Raw genomic sequence first — 22,396 nt, 5'->3', positions numbered from 1 at the left:
ACACTAACATGTTTAAAATAGATAACTAGTAAGAACCTGCTATATAAAAAAAATAAAATTCAAATAAATAAATAAAAAAAAGAATTTGCTGGATCAAAGGGATGAACAGTTATGATTTTGGATGATAATGCTAAATTCTCCTTCATGGTTGCACGAATTTACATTCCTATGAGCAATAACCATTGCTCATAGGAATGTAAATTAATCAGCAAAATAATCAGCAGCAAAATAATAATCAGCAGCAAAATAATCAAACCACTATCCATCAAGATACAGGAAAAAAATAAATGCATAGATTTAAGGATATTTGCTTCTCTTGAACTTTACTAGCAGAAGGAGAACTGTTCTCATGCTCCTGACAGCACTTATGCAACAGGACGCTGGGGCACCTGGGGACCTGGTGCCTGGGCCTTCAAGAACTCATCGCGTTGTTCCATCTTCTCAGCTCAGGCGCGCTGCTCCCGGTGACTCGACGCCAGGCTCAGGAGCACGCTCTACGCCAGGCTCAGGAGCACGCTCTTCACCCGGCGCTGGACAGCCGGCCGCCCGAAGACGGTGATTTCCACCAACTTCCCGGCGTGAACTGCGTCCACCGTCAGCAGGGCCTGGCTCATCCACTCCATTTCCGGAACCACGTCTCGGTCTGGGCGGAAGATCGAGTCGGCCAGCCACGCCTCCAAAGAAAACACCAGCGGTTCCTCAGCTCCTGCACAGGAAACCACCACGGCCGGGAGCGAATCCGTGGCGGCGGAAGTGGGAATCCCAGCAGCCTGTCCCCCAGAGCCTCCGCGGCGCCCGCGTCGTCGACCATTGCTGGAACCGGCAGCCCGCGGGTAAGGGGCGAGCAGCTATCGCGGGATTTTCTTTCCCCATAACCTCATTAACACAGAGTATTATCTAGCTTTTGACCTTTGCTAATCTAGTAAATGAAAAATGGTAGCTCTGGTTAATTTTAATTTGTATTCTTTAATTATGAGTGAGATTGAACATCTTTTTATATTTAAAAGATATTTGTATTTCCTTTTTTGGGGATTGTTGTCCATTCAAAAAAGTGAGTTATTGGTTTTTTTTCTTAGCACTTTATACATGCTATAGGAAAAGTAGCCCTTTGTTTGCAATATAACGATGTAAATGTGTTTTCCCAGTTTGTTATCTTTGGAATTTATTTTCCCAGTTTGTTGTTTGTCTTTTGAATTTGTTTATGGTGGCTTTTGCCTTGCAGAAATGTTTGATTTTTATATTGTCAAATTTATAAATCTTGGGACTTCCCTGGCGGTCCAGTGGTTGAGTCCGCGCTTCCACTGCAGGGGGTGCAGGTTCGATTCCTGGTCAGGGACCTAAGATCCCACATGCCGTGCGGTGCGGGGAAAAAAAAAAAATTTATAAATCTTTTTGTTTATGGCCCTTGAGTTTTGTGTCATAGTTAAGAAGGCTTTTCCCACTCTGAGTTTATTAAAGAATTCTCTCATGATTTCTTACAGTATATTTATAGTTTCATTATTTAAACTGAGATCTTTGATCCAATAGGAGATTTTCCTGGTGTAAAGTGGGAAGTACTGATACAACTTTGGTTTTATTTTTAGATGGCTCCCCGTTTTCTCCAAATCATTTATAATATAAATCTATCTTTTCACCATTGAATTTAAGATTCCATCTTCATCTTTACTAAGTAAGAGAGAAGGCTTATGTATGGAGGTTGTAGAATATATTTGAATGCTAACGGGAATGATCCAGTAGAGACGGAGAGAACTGAAAATTCAAGAGTAAAATCCCTGAGATGGTGAGAGAACAAGATTCAGAACAGTTTAGTAATAAATAATGAAAGGTAACATTTTTGAGGGTTTATTATATGTCAGGCAATGTTTCAAATGCTTTACCATGGATTAAACAATTTAATCCTCTGAATAAGAGTACATTCCTACTTATTATTATTATTATTTTTTAATTTTTAAATTTATTTATTTATTTATTTATGGCTGTGTTGGGTCTTCGTTTCTGTGCGAGGGCTTTCTCTAGTTGTGGCAAGCGGGGGCCACTCTTCATCGCGGTGCGCGGGCCTCTCACTGTCGCGGCCTATCTTGCTGCGGAGCACAGGCTCCAGACGCGCAGGCTCAGTAGTTGTGGCTCACGGGCCCAGTTGCTCCGCGGCATGTGGGATCTTCCCAGACCAGGGCTCGAACCCGTGTGCCCTGCATTGGCAGGCAGATTCTCAACCACTGCGCCACCAGGGAAGCCCCTACTTATTATTCTTAATTAGTATAACCACTGTGAGCCCCACCTGCCCCTTTATTTATTTATATATACACCTCCCTCCCCACCTCAGTGAACTTCTTCACTGGTGCATGTTCCCTTGCCTGGCAAATAAACTTAGAGTTTGCTTTATGGATCATGTAATGGTCTTTGGCTTTCCCTTATAAGTTCACAACAACCTGATGAGGTGGTTCTAAAATTCCCCCTGTTTTACTCTCAGGGAATCTGAGGCCCAGAGAGGCTAAACAATTTATCCAAGATCACATTGCTACTAAGTGGTAGAGCCAGGCCTTGAACCTTTGTAGTCTAACTCCATGCTCTTAACGACAGCTCTGTGTTGAAATGGTAGGAGAGGAGATGATGAACATGTATATGCAGGTGGGTAGGGAATTTCATGGTGGGAAGGGGAGATGACTTCTATTTTCCTATCGAAGTAGAAGGTTATGATGAATATACAGAAACTGACCTGTCCAATTGCTTGATTATCTCCAGCCATGCTCACATGCCTCCATGTGGGCAAAGGAAAAGTCCACCCACTTTGGGGAGGAGGCTCTGGGAAGCCTGTGACTGGCCTGAAGAAACACAGAATTGGACAGAGAAGGAGCCTCTAAAGGAGAATCAAATAAGAGAGTAATAGGGCACTGATGACCAAAGACCCATTTCACAATGTTCTCTGGAGCTGCCCTTGCTCTTGGAATGGATGTGAGCCTAACTGTTCAGGGTTCAGGGTAGGGAGAGGAGTCCTTTTCTATCTGCCCACACTTAGTTCCAGTTGGCAGGGGCTGGCAGGTCATTATCCTGATTTTCTCCAAGGAGTCAGTTTCCCCACTGTCAGATGGCAGTGGTCCTTGGCTGCTCCAAATCACAATCATCCTTTAACTGAACTTGGGTGGCTCTGGTTATGGGTCATTTCATTGCTGAGCTTCATCAACCCACACATCTCGGCTGGGTTTCTAGTGTTTGCTCCCAGAACTGCTGATGCTGTGGACTGTGAGAGCAGCAGGTGGAGAACAATCTCATGAAAGATATGAGAATACAGGTGAACTGGATAGAGGGTTTTAAAAAAAGAAGATGCATTGAGAAAGTAGCAGAAGCTTCAACCTTTTAATAAACGTTCAAAAACTCTGATTGCAGAGGTAGATACTGGGTTAGAAGATTGAGTGGCTCCTAAGCCACTCCCGTGAAGGGAGAGAGCATGGTTTCATCTTTCAGCTCATCTTTGAAACTACTGGTTAGCAGTCCTGGTGCGAAGTGCTTAATAAATGTTAAGTGGATTAATAAAAAAGGAGGGAATATCTTAGTGTCTTTGCTGTGCCATTCTCTTTATGTGGAATACTTTATCTTCTGTACTATAACTACTTGAATCCTACCCTCTCCTCTATGAAGCCTTCTCTGATTAACTCCTGCTCACAATTTCTTCCTTCTCTGATTAACTCCTTCCCAATTTCTTCTCCCTTCCTAATGTCTGTACAAATGCTATATTTTGCTAAATATTTGTCTATATTTTGCTTCCATGTCTCTCTTTCTCTCATTCTGGCTCTTTCTCATAGTATATAGATACACATATAAAGTTTCCAACAAGTGTGTACATTTCCTAAAGGCAGAAACTACCTCTTTTACTTTTTCCCTAATACCCATAGTTACTGATATGCTAGGTATAAGGGATTGTCTTTGGAATACTTATTGATGTAACTTTTTTTTTTTAACACCTTTATTGGAGTATAATTGCTTTACAATGGTGTGTTAGTTTCTGCTGTATAACAAAGTGTATCAGCTATACATAAACATATATCCCCATATCTCTGATTTAACTTTTTGTTGTCTCCAAAGCAACACTGTCAGAAAAAAACGCCAAGGACTTCTTGTCAACCCAGACTGGACACAGAAAGAATTGTAATGACTTTTCTGCCTAATCTTCTAGCCCCGAAAATGTATGCATCCTTGATCCGTAAGGGATGCAATTTAGTAGTGAAAATTGAAACGTAAATGAAAACATCTTTATCTGGCAGTATCCTGAAACTGCTGAGGTTTGCAGACACGATCTTCATGTGAATGTTAAATACTCATTATCAGTCCATGTTCAAGTCCAGTGTTACTGAGCCACGACTGTAGCAACTCACTGATTTTTCTTTGAACATACTCTATTGACTTTGTCAACTCAAAGTTTAAAAATCAATGATTTTTTTCTCTCTGGTGAATATCATAATGATTTTCCTTTATACTAGCCTAAAACTTCTGAGATTTTTTAAAAGTCTAGCAGCAGGTTGTGAATGTTCAAATAGACAAAATTCCAAAGTACATGTTTATTATTGACTTAGCTCAGCTTCCAAGACAAGCAGAAGTTAAATTTCATCAGCTCTCTTTATACAAGCATGAAAGTAGATTCTGTAGAGAGAAGAACAGATAGAAGAGCGCCAGAAACATTATGGGGTAGATGGAGCAGACTTTCACAAATAGTCCCGACGTTTTCTCTTCCACGCCTGACTATCTGTTATATGTATTTTTATCACTGGTCCAGCCATAGCCTGGAGGTTCACACCACAATTTTGAGGCTCTTCAATGTAGCAGTCTCATTACCAAACTGCATATACGGTTTTACGGGAAAGCGTGAAGTTGAAAGGGTACTTGTTGGACCGTAAAATCATGAAAAAAAATTTATTGAAGTATAGTTGATTTACAATGTTGTGTTAATTTCTGCTGTACAGCAAAGTGATTTGGTTATACATATATATTCTTTTTCATATTCGTTTCCATTATGGTTTATCACAGGATATTGAGTACAGTTCCCTGTGCTATACAGTGGGACCTTGTTTAGCCATCCTATATAAAATAGTTTGCAGCTGCTAATCCCAAACTCCCAATCCTTCCCTCCCCCGGCAACCAAGTCTGTTCTCTATATTTATGATTGACCATAAAATAATTTGATACACTCATGGAAAATCAGTTCTGGACTAAATGATCTTTAATTTCTTATTCTGCTCCCAGATTCTACATCAGTTTCTTTTCATCGACCTAAAATGCACTTTCTAACCATTTTCACCTATTCAAGTCTTACTCTATTCAAATAAGACATTTTCTGTGATTTTTCTACCTGGAAGTGATCATCCAATCCTTTGAACTCTCTATAGAACTTTACCTGTAACTCTTTTACTTGTAACCCTTCTTGCTGGTGTTTTAGTTACAGGTGTAGTGTCTTCCTCAATGAACTGAAAAAGCTTCTTAAAGGCAAGGAGAGTGTCTTGGTCACGTGTATACTAACCACAGCAGAGTATTGTGCCTTTCAAAATTTTTTTAATGCTCACTAAGTGCTTCTTGAACGTGAATAAGCTTCTTTGGTATATTAATGTTAAGATGCAAACTCGTTCATTCATTCAATCATTCATTCATGGAAGAGCTTGCATCTGGGGAAAATGAAGAGTATATAGGGCAGAGAATCTGCGTAAGTAGAAGACTAGTTGGGAGTAGAGTGGAGACATTTGAGTGGATAAGAGTAAGGCATCCTAATTTTCTTCCTGCCTCCAAGCTTGTGGCCACTGTCTACCCATCCTGAACAATGCTTTTACAACTTAAATCAGATGTTACTCTCCTGCTTAAAAACCTCCAGTGGTTTCCCATAATTGTATTGTGGTGAAATCCCAAGTCCTTACCCTGCCTTACAAAGCCTTACTGAACTTTCCATCTGTGGCACCTACTGCCTCTTCTCCACTTGCTGTATCCACACTAAACCTCTTTTTGTTCTTTGGACATGTCAGTCTCACTTTCAGCCTAACTGTTCTAGACCTTCCCTCTGCCTACAATACTTTGTCTTGAGTTTCTCTTGGCTGGCTTCTTATTGTAACAGCAAGTACAGAGGCTCAGAGGTAGTAGCTTGCTTGGCCTGCTTAGGAAAGAGCAGAGTGACCACTGTGCCTGGAGCAGGGTAAGCAATGGGAAGAAGGGAGAAATAAAGACTGAGCAGGGGTCAGAGGCAACATCGGTTGGGGCTTGTCCACAAGGTAAAGACTTTGGATTTTATTCTGGATCAGAAGAGAAGCTGTAAGGGATTTTGAGCAGAGGAATGACACAATCTGATGTATATTTAAAATTAATTACTCTGACTGCTGTGTGGGGAATGCTATACAGAGATTTAGAGTAGAAGCAGGAAGATGGGGTAATTAGTCCAAACGAGAGATGGTGGCGTCTTAGATGAAAGTGACAGTTTGCAAAGGGACTTGTATCTAGAATATATAAAGAACTCTTACAACTCAATAATAAAAAGATAAATATTCCAATTTAAAATGGACAGAAGATCTTGTATTAGTTATCTTAGGCTGCCATAACAAAATAGCTGGATAGCTTAAACAACAGACATTTATTCCCCACATTTCTGGAGGCTGGGAAGTCCAAGATCAAGGTGCCGGCAGATTCAGTTCCTGATGAGGGCCTTTTCCCTAGCTTGCAGACAGCTGCCTTCTCATTGTGTCCTCACATGGTGGACAGAGAGGAAGAGAGAGCTGTTCTCTCTTCCTCTTCTCTATGCGGTTGTGAAGGTACAGGTTCCTATTTGCATTAAGTTACAGAGAATAGGAGAAGCATTTTCCTGTCCTCTGTGAATAAATTTTTGAAAAGTATGATCAACTGTTGCTAAGAGAGTAGATCTTAAGTGTTCTTACCACAAAAAAGAAATGGTAATTGTGCTACGAGATGGAGATGTGAGTTAACACTATTGCAATACCTAAGTGTATCAGATCAATAGGTTGTATACTTTAAACTTACACAATGTCATATGTCAATTGTATCTCAATAAAGTTGGGAGAAAATGCAAATACCCCCCAAATTAACAAACAGCGCTAAGATTCAGAATGTGCTTACAGAATTAACTATTAGTCAATTTAGTAATTATTCTGTTGATTCTGAAGAAGAGAGTGGAAGACACAGCTTAAAGGAGAGATAGGAGTGTTCAGACAAGAACAATAAGGTCTGGATTTTGGTTTTGATTGTGCCCCTTCTGACAGCAAGAGCTTGAGTAAGTCACTTACCTTGTCTGAACTTCAGTTTGTTCTATAAAAACATTTATAAACATTCTTCTGTAAGAACATTTATAAGCACTGACCAGGTGTCAGGCACCAGTCTAAACATTTTATGAATGCTTAAAGCAAACCAATATATTGTTGTCATCATTTCCATTTTAAAGGTGAGGAAATTGAGGCATCTAGAGATGAGCGGACTTTATTAGTGGCACCTCAAATATTTGAAACTGGGGCACTATGCTTTAACTCTCCTGACGAGGTCACCTGGTTTGCCTATCCCCCGTTCTCCATTCTGCTCTATGTCCTGGGGGGATGATCCATGTGGGTGTCCTTGCCCTCCGGCTCTCATTGAGTTCCAGCAAGGACAAGAGCTCAGAGGGTGGGAGGAGAGAGAGGTTGGACTCTTCCTCCCCCCAGGTGCCTGCCTGAGGTGTAACCACAGGTGGGCTGCATCCCATTCTCAGAGGTGATGTCTCTGGTCAGGTAGCCTCTCCATCTGTTCACATTCTAGAAACCAATCTTTTCCCAGCTCCCTCTGGCCTAGGAATGGCAACAGTTCTCCACTCTTGCCAGTCACGCTGCCCCATCCCTTACTGCTAGGATCCTTACTGATTGCACTTTGCCGTCTATAAAGTTGCGTACAAGGTACTATACCAGAAAGAGGTTCATTCTGTGGTCATAATATTGTCTGGCTGGGACCCTGGAGCCTGTGCTTATGTAAAGCCTCCTGGTTGGGCCTCTTGAAAGAAAAGAGCCGGAGCATGTTACAGTGGACAGCTCCGGGACTGAGGCGCTTGAGGGAGTGGGGAGGGCGGTAAACACTTTTCACCGTTAACGTCTCGGCCAGAATTTGTAGAATGTACGTACCTCCTAACCTTTCAAACTTTCTTAGTTCCAAAATACCAATATTCTTTCATTCACTGAGGATGTCACAAACTTGACAAAAACTCTTCCTTGTGCCTGGCACATTCCTTCTTTTTTGCCGAGAAAACATCTTTGGATATCAGTGTGAGTATACTTGCTTAGATGACTTCCTTGGACGTGCCTCTTGGTCCTGCCAGAATAAATCAGTATTCTCATTACATGCTCTATTAGCTTTTGGGAACTTACCTTCACAACCCTTACTAGAGTTTATAATTCTGCATTTGGGGATGATTCAGTCCATGTCTCCTTTCTCACTAGAAGGGGTGCTCCAGGAGGCCTGAGGTTGTTCTGGTTTTGCTCACCATGAAATTTCTAGAACTGAGCACAGTGACCCCAGTGTGCTCTGAAAAGGCTTGTTGAACGAATGGCTGGGTGTGTGACTGAGCATCCTGTAAAAGGGTGAAGATGGTAAACTGGGAACAGAAAGAGTCGGGAGACTGCTACTTCGGGGCTCCGGGTGCATCTAAGCAGAATGGGAACATGATTTTCCTGGGGCCTACAGAAGTGTTGAAATGCTTGAGGAAAAAGCTTTCTTTTTCTCAGGAGGCAGTAGACTACCTTTAGAAGTGACCAGACTGATGCCAGAAACGGCAACAGGAAGAATATATCACAAAGTTAAGGAAGTTCAGCTTCCACCGTGAACATGAGACGTGAGACCTGGATGAGGGAGTTTCCTTAGCATCGTCACTGTTGGGCCACAGATGGAGCCTGGAAGATGGGACAGGAGAGAACAGACCAAGTGAGTTGGATGCCCTGAGCTTCAGAGAACTTTAGGTACTGCAAGAAGAATGTGTACGAAACTCCAGAATCCAGTTAGAAGGAGAATGAGGGGGCACTAGTGACTTCAGGGGATAGGCTTGAAATAGTGACTCTTCTCTTTACTCTGTATTTCATGTTGTTATCCAAATACCCCTTTTAATTACATACCTTACCAGGTGTGGGACATGTGTGTTAGAAGATGTCTTTTAACTTAGCCATTGCTTTTAATGATTTCTTCATCCTCTCTTCCCCACAGAAAATGATATTTCAGCATTGATTCGGACTCCTCTGTAACATCTTTCCCATACTGTTTCTGTACATTGGCACCATATTTGAATTTAGAATCATGAGCCATTGGATAATCTATTTCCTAATTCATTTGGATCCAGAATTGGTCAACATCTTTATTTTTTAGTATTTTTTATTTGGTTTTGCATTTTTCCATTTAGCTTGCTCACTTGGATAGAAGCTTTCCTCAGTATAAGTTGCTTATTTAAATCAGCTGACATACCCTAAATGGAAAAAAAAAAAACAAAACTCACCTCACATGTAAATAATAAAATAGCATTTCTAAGTTTAGCTAGAAGTTTATTATTGAATTCTGTAGGGAACTGATTGAACGAACCCCAAATACCATCCTTTTTTGACAAATGTGTATGAACAGTTATAATAGTGCTGTGAACTCTGTCTGTAAGGCTGCAAGCCAAAAATCTTTGTTTCACAAAGGGACTGTTGTTCTTTGTGAATAGGCAATTATTCAGTGGCATTTCTGAAACTGGAAGCTGAGTAAAGCAGTTTGTCAGTGGACAGCCTAATAAAAAAGTTCCATTCAAAAATGGTTTAGGTACTGATACACTATGTATATATCTATTTACACATGTAAACATTACTTCTATATACATGTGACATTGATAAGGTATTTATCTTTAAAATGTATGCATTAGAGCAAATTTTATGGTGATGAAAAATTTGGCAACATTTTAGTGTAAAAATTGGACTCCCCAAAACTATTCTGTTTATAAATTTAATACCTACTTGTAGCAAGTGCAACAATAAATCCATAATAGTTTAAAAAAAAGAAAATGTCCAAAATCTGACTGTCTAGAAACAAACAGGGTTAACTTCCCTCCAAAAATATCACTCAGAGCTCTTTCCAAGCTAGTGAATATAGGTATACGTCATCATTTTTAACTGCAACTGTTCACAACATCAATTTTTAAAACCAAAGTTCAAAACCAATCTGTCTTAACCGAGGTTCCCTATGAAACAGAACCCAAGACAAGAAAGGTGCAATCCCAGGGGAGCCAGAGTGAAGGAAAAGATGCGTGAAGTAGTGAAAGTGGGAAGCCTTTGCTTCACAAGGAGACCCTAAGAGGCACCTGTTCCTTAGTAGGTACATCTTTTTGGTCCTGCAGGATGTACCCAGGAAGACTATGTGGAGAAGTCAAGCCTCAGAACAGTGTTTTGAACATTGAGGACAAAACACTTCACTGAGGACATCCTCAGTGAAGGGAGAGGACTTTCCCTGCTAGCCCCTCTCTTCTCTCTTCCACTGGTCCAGGTTTTCCTTACCAGGAAGTTGACTCCCTCACACTCCCTCTCATCACTCAGCATCTTTAGCAGCCACTGGCCGAACAAGATTTCAGGTTCTACAGTGAAATTCTCCATTGGAATTTGCAAGTGACCGGGAGAGTCAGAGACTGTGAGTGTGTGGCTGGTTGGCCATAGGAGGTGGGCTACTATGAGTCTTCGAAGAGTGGGCCAGCCATAGCAATAGCCAAGGCAAAGCAAAGGGTCTCAGAGCCAGGTGAGGCTGAGAGAAGCTGCAGAGGCAAATAAAATATATCCTGAAGTAATAGAATTCTCCAGTTTTCATTATAATATCTAAGGCTGCAATGAAAATCATTTTATATGCATCTTGTGTACTTGTCTGTGTATTATCTTAGAATAAATTCTCAGACATATGTGTTGATGAGTCAAAGGCTTCTAAATCCCAGGGAATTTTCCACATTCCCTTAAGAGAAATGAACAAGGAAAGGCAGGTTGTCCAGGGAGCTTGGGGGGAATCTAGTTTCACAGCATGCCTCTCGCCTTGGCAGCTGGCTGGATTCTGCTGCATGATTTAGAAACAATATGGGAGGTTTAGAATTGTCCCTTTTCTTATTTTCTCAGTTTTCATCTCTTTTCTTACTTATATACCTGATGTTCAGCCTAAAGATGGTTCAACCAAGATGTTCTAGCAGAGATATGCGGTCACTTTGACTTTAAAAACTCCTCTTTCCTTCTGGGAAGGTTGTCTACAACAACCAAGCATGTGGATTTGAGAGGGACTATGGGACTGACTGGTGGGCTAGGGGGGCTACTACCCCAGTCATCCCTACCAGCCTGGGGAGGGCAGTGGTGAGGCCGATGTTGCAGCCAGACTGTCCTGTGTTCCATCACTTTCCTCCTGCTAACTCGCCTGTGGCCCTGGGCGAGTCACTCATTCTCTTCTTTACTTTCCTACTTCTGTTAAATGAGGGGTTGATACTAAACTAGCCTAACTCTAAGGGACCCTTTAGCTTCAAGGTTTCGGTAAAAGCCAGAAGTACAACTTAACGAACTTTTATTTCTCCTTTGGTGCCAGACAGAAAAATAAAATATAGTGAATAGAAAGTCAGGAAGCTCCGCCAAGTCATAGCAATACTTTAAAATTTTTTGTAAATATTATTTATAATAGTGAAAAATTGGAAACATTCCAAATGCCCCAAATTAGGAGAATGTGTAAATCTTATATCTCTTTGGGATGGATTATTATGCAGCCATTAAAAATAGTGTTTTGGGGCTTCCCTGGTGGTGCAGTGGTTGAGAATCTGCCTGCTAATGCAGGGGACACGGGTTCGAGCCCTGGTCTGGGAAGATCCCACATGCCGTGGAGTAACTAGGCCCGTGAGCCACAACTACTGAGCCTGCGCGTCTGGAGCCTATGCTCTGCAACAAGAGAGGCCACGATAGTGAGAGGCCCGCGCACTGCGATGAAGAGTGGCCCCCACTTGCCGCAGCTAGAGAAAGCCCTAGCACAGAAACGAAGACCCAACATAGCAATCAATCAATCAATCAATCAATCAATAAATCTTTAAAAAAAAAATAGTGTTTTCAACTGGAAAGATAAATAATAAATTAATGAAAGTGGTTACTTTAGTGTAGAGAGGGTGATGGTGATGGTGGTGATGGTGGTGACAGTGGTGGAATCAGTATGGAGTGAGACTTCTTAATATGCACATAAATTTATTTTGTTTTGAGTTCTTTAATTCCAGTCAATATCAAAATTTTTTTAACTTAATATTTTCCAAATATACTTAATGACATTTAAAAATATTCATGACATTAAGATATTTTAAAAGCAGAGTGTAATATTGTACAAATGTATGTGTATAAAATGACCCTAATTTTGTTTAAAAATGCATAGAAAAAAATTGAAAGAAAATAAAGGATTAACAACTATTCTCTTTGGGAAATGAGATTGGAAGTAATATTTTTGCTTTTTATTCATTTTTATATTATCCAGTTTCTCAGCAATGAGTGTGTATTAGTTTTCTCAGTGAGAAAAATATATGTTTGATTCTTAATAGTATATATAGAAGAATATGGGAATATGTGCCGTCTCCAGCACATGTGGGTATTCATACCGTATCCTCCCAAATCTACCAGGAGCTTGTAGTGACTGATTGTGAGTTAAATGATTCCAGGGAGGTCAGAAGGGCCAGAGAGTCTTCTTCCAATACTCGGTCAGTTCCAGAAAATGCTGGTAATGAAATCCAGTCTGAGGCTAAGAAAAAACGTGTGTTGTAGACCGACAGTCGCTAAAATATACTCATGGAAATATGGGTTTTGAGGGGTTGCTTCTCAATAAAAGAAGTCTTGAGGAGAAACTGGATTAAGATGTAGATTGAGCACACACCATTCTGTCTTCAGGTTCATCCCTCAAAATCACAGGACACACACACACATCTATACCTATACCTATACCTATAATCTATATCTATATCTATATCATCTTTCCTTAGAGTGCCAGAAACCAAAAGACACCATCAACAGATCCACAATTCTGAAGAATTTAGATCCACAATTCTAAAGAATTACCAGATATGTAAATCACTTGAAAATAATTTTAATTCAGGTGGTGGATTAAGTACAAACTTTCACCTACTCTTCCTCCTGAGACCCCTATTTAAATGATAGTAAAGAAGTTTAAAAAAAGTATAAACTCAACAATTCAGGGGGCATCAACAAAGCAGATATTTCATAATAAAGCTAAATCAAGGAAATCAAATGCTAAAATAAGTACAGAGGGCAGCTGACCTACCCCGCAGAACGCATAGAATGGCCCGATGCAAAAGTCAGGAGTGACGGTGGGGTGGACATTGATGGGACTGATTGAAGATTCAGATGCAGATTTTTTTTTTTTCTTTTGGCCCTGTGCAGCATTTGGGATCTTAGTTCCCTGTCGAGGGATCAAACCCATGTCCCCTGCAGTGGAAGCGTGGAGTCCTAACCACTGGACCTCCAGGGAATTCCCTCAGATGCAGATTTAAAAAAAAAAAATTTATTTATTTTATTTTTGGCTGCATTGGGTCTTCGTTGCTGGATGTGGGCTTTCTTTAGTTGCAGCGTGCTGGGGCTACTCTTGTTGCAGTGCTCGGGCTCCTCATCGTGGTGGCTTCTCTTGTTGTGGAGCATGGGCTCTAGGCGCGCGGGCTTCAGTAGTTGTGGCTCACGGGCTCAGTAGTTGTGGCTCGCGGGCTCTAGAGCACAGGCTCAGTAGTTGCGGCGCATGGGCTTAGCTGCTCCGCGGCATGTGGGATCTTCCCGGACCAGGGCTGGAACCCATGTCCCCTGCATTTGGCAGGTGAATTCTTAACCACTGCACCACCAGGGAAGTCCCTCAGATGCAGATTTATGGCTCCACATGCCCACCTCTTCTGTCTCATCAACCTAAAAGGCAGCTAGGCATTCACTCCTTGGCCAAAGTTTTGACTGAAGGATTTCTTTTTCCTTAAGAAAGAGAACAAACTGACAGGGATGAACTAGGATGGCCAGTGTGGATTTGGTGTCTCCGAGTAAAGTCCTTCTTATTCTGGCGTTCAGGGTACCCCAAGCTCCCACCGCTTACTCTAAAGTGAAGCCAAGGGGAATAGGCTGTTTCCCAGCTCCTCACTCCCCAGGTGAAAGGAACCTGGAACAGGACAGTCACCCACATCACAGGAGAGAAGGTGGAGCTCAGATATTCTAACAAGTATACAAAGCCTCAGGCAAGCAATTGTCCTTCCCCACCCCGACCATCATCACTTAGATGATAGAAAAGTAAGATAGCCAGTGTCAACATACAGATTCAGGGAAGCAAAATATTATCAAATACAGTGAAAGAAAATGAAGAAGACACACAATGAGGCAAGAACAAAAGGAATATCTGGACAGAGCTTCCAAGAATTAGCAAGATGAAAGGCAATGTGTAGAAATTTTGTGTGACTGATACAGACATATATCTATATGTATAGATACATACCTACATATATACATACATATATATTGATATATATATACACTTATATATATATAGTGAAAAGAAATATAGCAGGCAAAGGACAAAAACCCAATTTAGAAGAATAAATGACTCAGAACATTCCCACCTGTTGCTTACCAAGAGATTCCTGACCTAGGGGAATAAATGTAGAAACAGATCAATGTATTAATGGGAATTTAGTTTGATAAAATAAGTGGAGTTTAGATTCAGAAAATGATATTGTGGCAAGTAACTATCCATGTAGAAAAAATAAAGTCATATCTCTAAATTAATACAATATTCAAAAAATCATATTGCTTAAAGAGCTAAACATAAAAAATAGTAAGAAACCAAAGAAAACTAAACAAACATATTTTTATAATCTTGAGTTATGTACAGTCTTCTTACGAAAACTGAAAACCTGAAAACTCCGTGAAGGAAAAGACTGATAAATTTGAATGTTCAAAAATTTGTGAACAATGAATGACAGCATAATTATGTTTAAAAGATTAAAAAATAATTGAGATAGCCAAAATGCCAAGAGAAAGAGTTAATAGTCAACATCTGACATTCAGAATAGGATTTTGCCACAAGAAATAAGCATATCAAGAGAAGGGAACTGGAGACAGATAGAGCATTTTCACCTTGGAGAGGTCTCAGTTAGGAGGAGAATCAGGGAAAGCTCACCCTATCCAGTCCTGAGGGATTTTTGGGAAAAGGAACTGGATAACGTGCCAGGAGAGTAGATAATTAGACACATGTCCTAAGAGGAGGTAATGTCAGATCAATTGAGGAAAACACCAAGGGCAGAAGGGCTGGCTTCACCTTCCATATGAGTCTTGGAGGAGACAGCTGTGCAGAAGTCTTGTGTTAACTTTGTCGTGTCCAGTAAGTTTAGGAGAGGGAGAGAGGAGGGTGGAGGGTAGTGCATTTCTGAGTTCCTGTGGTTCTTCAAGCGGACACACTGAGTTGAGAACCGTGGAGCCCACTATAAAGAGCATGAGTTGGCCCTACACCAAACCCTGAGCCAGAGGGCAGGATAAAATATGAGGCAGATGCTCAGTGGAGTGTGCCACTCAGCAAGGACTGGAGCGGGCCAAGGCAGTGGTGGTGGGGGTGAGGAGGGGTCACTGCTATGGCTCTCACCAAGTTGGGAATAAATCAACCTTGGTATCCCCAGCTGCAGGAGATGCTTACAGAATGCATGTGGCTTGGATGGAACAAACTGTAACCCAATGGGTACCAAGCCAGCCATTCTGCAGATGGCCCTGGGGAGACTCTGGAGCGCTGTGCCTATTCCCTGGGACCCTGCACTCTCTTCCTAGCTCACATTAGCCCATCTCCTCTTATATACCAAGTCCCATCTTGGGAGAAGTAGGAGCGAAGGTGGAAGTAGTGATGGTGGGGCGCAAACAATGAGACCGACTAAACAATTAACTCCTAAAAGTGAACATTACCTAAAAGAACTGTTTAAATTGTTAAATCAGACTAAGGGGTACATTGGTTTAACATTTTGTTAATTTTCCCTTCTCTTTAGCAAGTGGGGCTCATTCAGGGTGATGGATAATGGACAAAATAAAGAATCTACATTCTCTGCATGCATCAAAGATTGTGATCCCTTTATATCAGCAATAGAGTAGAAGAAAAGCCTTTTAAAAATACATGACAGTGAAATCATGTCCTTAATAAGAAAAAGACGTAACAGTAGGAAAAAGGCAAAGGATTGGAAAAGGCAATTCATAGAGGATAATAAAATGGTCCATACCTATACGAAAAGATGCTCAAGATCTCTTAAGGAACTACAGAGTAAAACAGTAATGAGATTTTTTTTTTTCTCAGTATATTGGCAAACAAGAAAAAGGTTGTTAATCCTCTGGCATGTTTTATGTTTTAACATAGTGTTTGCAAAGGTTTTTGATACTTTGGTTGACCACATGGTTCCTGATTGAAAATCCATGTGCTTTCTCCTATTTAAGGTCATCAGTGAAATCTAACACAGTCCTCTGGAAGAGATCTCAGGAGGCCCAGAACCTAGTGGCAGCTCTGAAACAGATTTCTTCAGTGACCTTATGTGTAGACTTTCAGCGCTGTATTCTCCTTCTAAAACTTAAGGAGGATGAGACCTACTTTTTCCATGTATCACTGAAATGTGATCAAGATTAATGGCCTAACATAGAAAATATCTCCAGCACCCTGAAAGACCAGGCACATTATTCAACACCTGAATCTATAAATCTGGCAAAAATGAGTCTAATTACTTAATTTGGGAAAATTGCTCACTTAAAAACCTAACAATTTCAGAACGTAGTGTTTAAAACTGATCTAACTCAGTATTTTTCAAAATGTTCCTCAGACTGAGAGTGTTAACTCAGACCTAGGGAATTGGTTGACTCTCAGAGGGTATAGATTTAGAAGCCACATACAATATCAACTAAATGCACACAGCTATTGTACTTGCCTCACACGTGAAGTACCCTTTCCCCCCCCGGGGGGCTACACTATGGTTATTGCATTTGTGTAAGCTGGCACTGAAACATTATAAAAATGCTTTGCTGCTCCAATTGTTAAGCTTTTACAGTGTAACACATGATTTTTCTGAAGTAAACTAAAATCCAGTTTCTCAGGGTTCATGCTGCCTTTTTTAGTAGCATTTGAGGGAGGATCTTCTGTACACTTATAATAGGTGAAAAATAATACAGATAGCAAGTCCTGTTTTTTTTTTTTTTTCTTTTAAATATTTAAACCATTTACAACTTTGGTCCAAATTGTGTTCATTAAGTTGAACTAAATTACACTAAACTAACCAATATGCGTGTATTCCTGTAAGCATATTTAAGTTAAAATAAACTATATTTAAAAAAGAAAGTCCCAGCTCACCTAGAATCCATCCTGGGGGAGGGAGCTTTGCCCTACTCCCCTCACTCAATGATATACTAAATGTAAAAATGTCTTCTATGTAATGAGTGTTACTATATGTCAATTGTTATACTTTATTCAGCTTATTTCACCCTCAAGATTCTACTCCCACTCTAAAGATGAGAGAGCTGAGGCTGGGAGGGGTTCAGTAACTTACCCAAGATCTCACAGGTGCTAGAACCTACAAGTTGAAGAACCAGAAAGTACTCTACCACTTCCTTATTGAAACAGAGCAGCTGCATTTTTATCGATTTTAAATATTGGGATTTGTTTCTGATACTGTTGAATGCTTTACACGGAGCCTTTAGGTAACTAAAATGCAACTCTAACAGAGTTCCTCTCAGCTTGAAACCCTTGAATAGCTTCTTATCACCTAGAGCAGTGGTTCTCAAAGTGTGGTCCCCAGACCAGCAGCATCAGCATCCCCTGGGAATTGCCAGAAATGCAAATTCTCAGACCCCACCTCAGACCTACTGAATCAGAAACTGAGGGTGAAGCCCAGAAATCTGGGTACAGACAAGCCCTCTGGGTGCTTCTGATGTTGCATGCTCAAGCCTGATCTTTGCATGACATTCGAGACCCCTGTGTGGTAAGGGTTACCTCTCTAGCCTTATCTCGCTGCTCACGGCTTCACTTCTCAAAGTGCATTTGTATCCACTAAATATACTACAGCTGCTTCCTGTCCAAGGACAGTGTCACCTGGTGGTTAAGCACAAGGATTCTGGAGCCAGACTGCCTGGCCTTGAATGCCACCTATGTCATACTAGTAGTGTGACCTCGGTCAAACGACTGAACCTATCTGAGTCTTAGTTTTCCCACCTATAACACGGGGATGAAGGTAATAACAGTATCTACTTCATTTATTGTTGTGAGGATTAAATGCATCACTACACATGGACACTTAGAATAGTGTCTGGAACACAGTAGTTACTCTACAAATACATCATGGTACCAAGCTTAGGATGCGACTGACTTATGATGGCTTGACTCACGATTTTTATTTTGACTTTACGATGATGTGCAAGTGATATGCTTTCAGTGGAAACTGTACTTAGAATTTTGAGTTTTGATCTTTTCTGGGCCTAGTGATATGGGGTAAGATGCTCCCTGGTGATGCTGGGCAGTGAGCCCAACTCCCAGTCAGCCACACAATCACGAGGGTGAACAACCGACACACTTACAGCCATCTGTGCCCAGACAACCTTTCTGGTTTTTTTTTTTCACTTTCAGGAGAGTATTCAGTAAATTACGTGAGATATTCAACACTTTATGATGAAATAGGCTTTGTGTTAGATGATCTTAACCCAACCGTAGGCTCATGTAAATGTTCTGAGCACATTGAAGGCAGCCTGGGATAAGCTATGATGTTGGGTAGGTTAGGTGTATTAAATGCAGTTTTGACTTTTGATATTTTCAAATTAATGATGGGTTTATTGGGACAAAACCCAATCGTAAGTCAAGGAAGATCTGCATTTGCTTGTTGTGTCGGTAGGTCAGCACGCCCTCTAGAGGCTCGAGGGGAGAATACATCCCTTGTCTCTCTTCAGCTTCTGTTAGCAGCTTGATTCCTCTGCTTGTGGTCGTGTCATGCTAATCTCTGCCCGAATTTTCACATTGCCTTTTCCTCTTCTCTGTGTGTAATCTCTCTCTGCTTCTCTCCTAAGGACACTTGTGATTGGGTTTACAGCCCACTCAGATAATCCAGGATAATCTCCCCTGGCAAGATTCTTAATCACATCTGCCAAGACCCCTTTTCCTTATAACATTTGCAGGTTCCAGGAATCAGGGCTTGACATCTTTCGGTGGCCATCATTCAGCTGACTACACGTGTTATCCTGGCTGCCTGTGGTACCCTTTTCTCTGTTTCCGCCTTCTCTTTGACTCAGAGTTTGCCTCCTCACTTCCGCTGTGCCATATTTAGTTCAGCCCTTCTCTGCTCCCATAACGTCCCGAACATACCCCCTCACTATCGTTTTTTTAAAAAAATAGACTTCATTATTACTCTTAATAGATGTTTTCTTCCAGTTTTATTGAGATATAATTGACACAGCACTGTATATGTGTACAGCATAATGATTTGACTCTCGTACATCATGAAATAATTACCACAATAAATTTAGTGAAAATACATCATCTCATATAGATACTTAAAGAAATAGGAAAAAAAATTTTTTTTTTGCTTGTGATGAGAACTCTCAGGATTTACTCTCTTACCAACTTTCATATATAACATACAGCAGTGGGAATTATATTTATCATGTTGTACGTTACATCCCTAGTACTTATGTATCTTATCACTGGAAATTTGTAGCTTTTGACTACCTTCATTTTTTAGAGTAGTTTTCAGTTTACAGAAAAAAGGTAGAAAGTACAAAGAGTTTCCATATATGCCCTCTTCTTGACCCCTCTTCACAATTTCCTCTATTATTGATGTCTTGCATTAGTCTGGTACGTTTGGTACAATTGATGAACCAGTATTGATTCATTATTAGTAATGAAAGTCCATAATTTACGTTAGGGTTCACTCTTTCTGTTTCATAGTTCTATGGGTTTTGATAAACGCATCATGTCTTGTATCCGCCTTTACCTTATCACACAGAATAGTTTCATTGTCCTGAAAGTGTCCCTATTCCACCTATTCATCCCGCTCCCCATTCCCCTGAATTCTTGGCAACCACTGATCTTTTTATTGTCTTCATAGTTTTGCCTTTTCCAGAATGCCATGTAGTTGGAATCATACGGAATGTGGCCTTTTCAGATTGGCTTCTTTCACTTAGCAGAATGCACTTAAGTTTCCTCAATGTTTTTTGTAGCTTGCAAGTTTATTTCTTTTCATTGCTGAACAATATTCTGTTGTTTGCATGTACCACACTTTATGCATTCACCTGTTGAGAGACAACTTGGTTGCTTCCAAGTTTCGACAATTTTGAATAAAGCTTCTATAAACATACCAGCGCAGATTTTTGTGTGGATGTAAATTTTCAGCTCCTTTGGGTAAATACCAAGGAGGGAAATTGCTGAATCATATGGGAAGAGTATGTTTAGTTTTGTAAGAAACTGCCAAAATAATCTTCCAAAGCGGCTGTGACATTTTGCATTCCCACCAGCAGTGAATGAGAGTTCTTGCTGTTCCACATCCTTGCCAGCATTTGCTGTTGTCAGTGTTTTGGATTTTTGCCATTCTAATAGGTGTGTAGTGATGTCTAATTGTTGTTCTAATTTGCATTTCCCTGACGACATACGATGCAAAGTGGATTTCATATGCCTATTTGCCATCTGTGTATCTCCTTCGATAAGGCGTCTGTTCAGACCTTTTGCCTATTTTTAAATTGGGTTGTTTGTTTTCTTATTGCTGAGTTTAATAGCTCTTTGTGTATTTTAGATACAAGTCTTTTATCAGATATGTTTTGCAAGACATCAGGTAAGTCTCCCAGTCCATGGCTTGTCTTTTCATTCTCTTTCGCAGAGCAGTTATTTTAATTTTAATGAAGTCCAACTTAATTTTTTTCTCCCATGGATTGTGCTTTAGGTGCTGTATCTAAAAAACTATTGCTAAACCGAAGGTCCCTTAGTTCTATCTAGATTAAATACATCAATATTTATCTAGATAAAAATAAATATATGTAGACCTATCTTCTAGAAGTTTTATCCTTTTTCATTTTACATTTAGGTCTACCATCCCTTTGAGCATGTCAGTGTCTTTTTATTGTCCCTGCCTCCTGCTTTATGGTAACTGTCTGTGAGTTTTCCTTTAGATTATGGATGTCTTATGTATTCTAGTACTCTTACTACTAAGTAAGCCTCAAAAAAATCAGTGAGGGTGTCGACAAAAATAATCAATAAACAATCTGTGATAGGAATAGAAAAGAGTTTTATTTGAGCCAAACTGAGGGCTATAGCCTAGAAGACAACCTCTCAGATAACTCTGAGGAACTGCTCTGGAGAAGCGGGGTTTTCAGTGCAGTTTTATGTCTTGTCAGAACAAAGAACATCAAACAAGTCAGGGATGCTTTCCTTCAGGGTTTAAAAAAAACCAGATCAGCACATACACAGAGAGTCAGCATGGCCTTGGCACCTGGGAAGGGAGTCTTATCATCAAAGGAGGGCCAGCATTGGCGGCGTCCCAGGAAGGGAGGCATTTAATCTTTATTGTTAACTGGACATTCTTTACTTCTGGTCAATGTGCCTTTTTCTTTAATAATTAAAGCAGATGTACAATGTATGATTGATAGGCCACAACCAGGCTCTTCTAGTCAGCATCAAATTCAAGATAACTCATGGATATGCCCAAAGGACTTACCCACACCTGAATATGTGAACGTTCTTTTATCAAGGGAGTACCTTTATCTTGCTCAGCAACTCAACCATTTTTTTTTTTTTAATTGAAGTATAGCTGATTTACAATGTTGTGCTACTTTCAGGGGTACAGCAAAAAAAAAAAATATCTATCTATCTTCTTTTCCAGATTCTTTTCCCATATAAGCTATTACAAAATACTGAGGAGTTCCCTGTGCTATACAGTAGGTCCTTGTTGTTTATCTATTTTATATATAGTAGTGTGTATATGTTACTCCCAAATTCCTAATTTATCTGCCCTCCCCCCTTCCCCTTTGGTAGCCATAAGTTTGTTTTCTGTGTCTGTGAGTCTGTTTCTGTTTTGTAAACAAATTCATTTGTATCTTTTTTTTAGATTCCACATAGATGTGATATCATGATATTTGTCTTTCTCTGTCTGGCTCACTTCACTTAGTATGATCATCTCTAGGTCCATCCATGTTGCTGCAAATGGCATTATTTCATTTGCAACTCAACCATTCTTAAAGCGATATGGCTGCTCAAGGCTTGGCCTGCAGAAAAGACTCAGGACTCCTGGGCTGGCCCTCTGCTTGCACGCTCCCATAAACGTGAAGCAGCTGCTTCCTCAGACCTCCAAGGACGCGCACAGTGGTGCAGGAAGGTCTCTGAGTGTCAGCAGCATTGTCTTGTTAAGAGGCTA

At 40.5% G+C, this 22,396-nt stretch overlaps 1 pseudogene; it reads right to left on the bottom strand.

Annotated features, from left to right (window-relative positions):
- Positions 1-365: 365 nt before the first annotated feature.
- On the bottom strand, positions 366-811 carry LOC133094407 (oocyte-expressed protein homolog; annotated as a pseudogene).
- Between the last annotated feature and the right edge of the window lie 21,585 nt (positions 812-22,396).

The sequence above is a fragment of the Eubalaena glacialis genome, chromosome 7 (genome assembly GCF_028564815.1).
Source record: "Eubalaena glacialis isolate mEubGla1 chromosome 7, mEubGla1.1.hap2.+ XY, whole genome shotgun sequence".
Lineage (NCBI taxonomy): Eukaryota > Metazoa > Chordata > Mammalia > Artiodactyla > Balaenidae > Eubalaena > Eubalaena glacialis.
The sequence above is the reverse complement of the archived record's forward strand: the minus strand, read 5'-3'. Positions and strand labels throughout refer to the sequence as shown.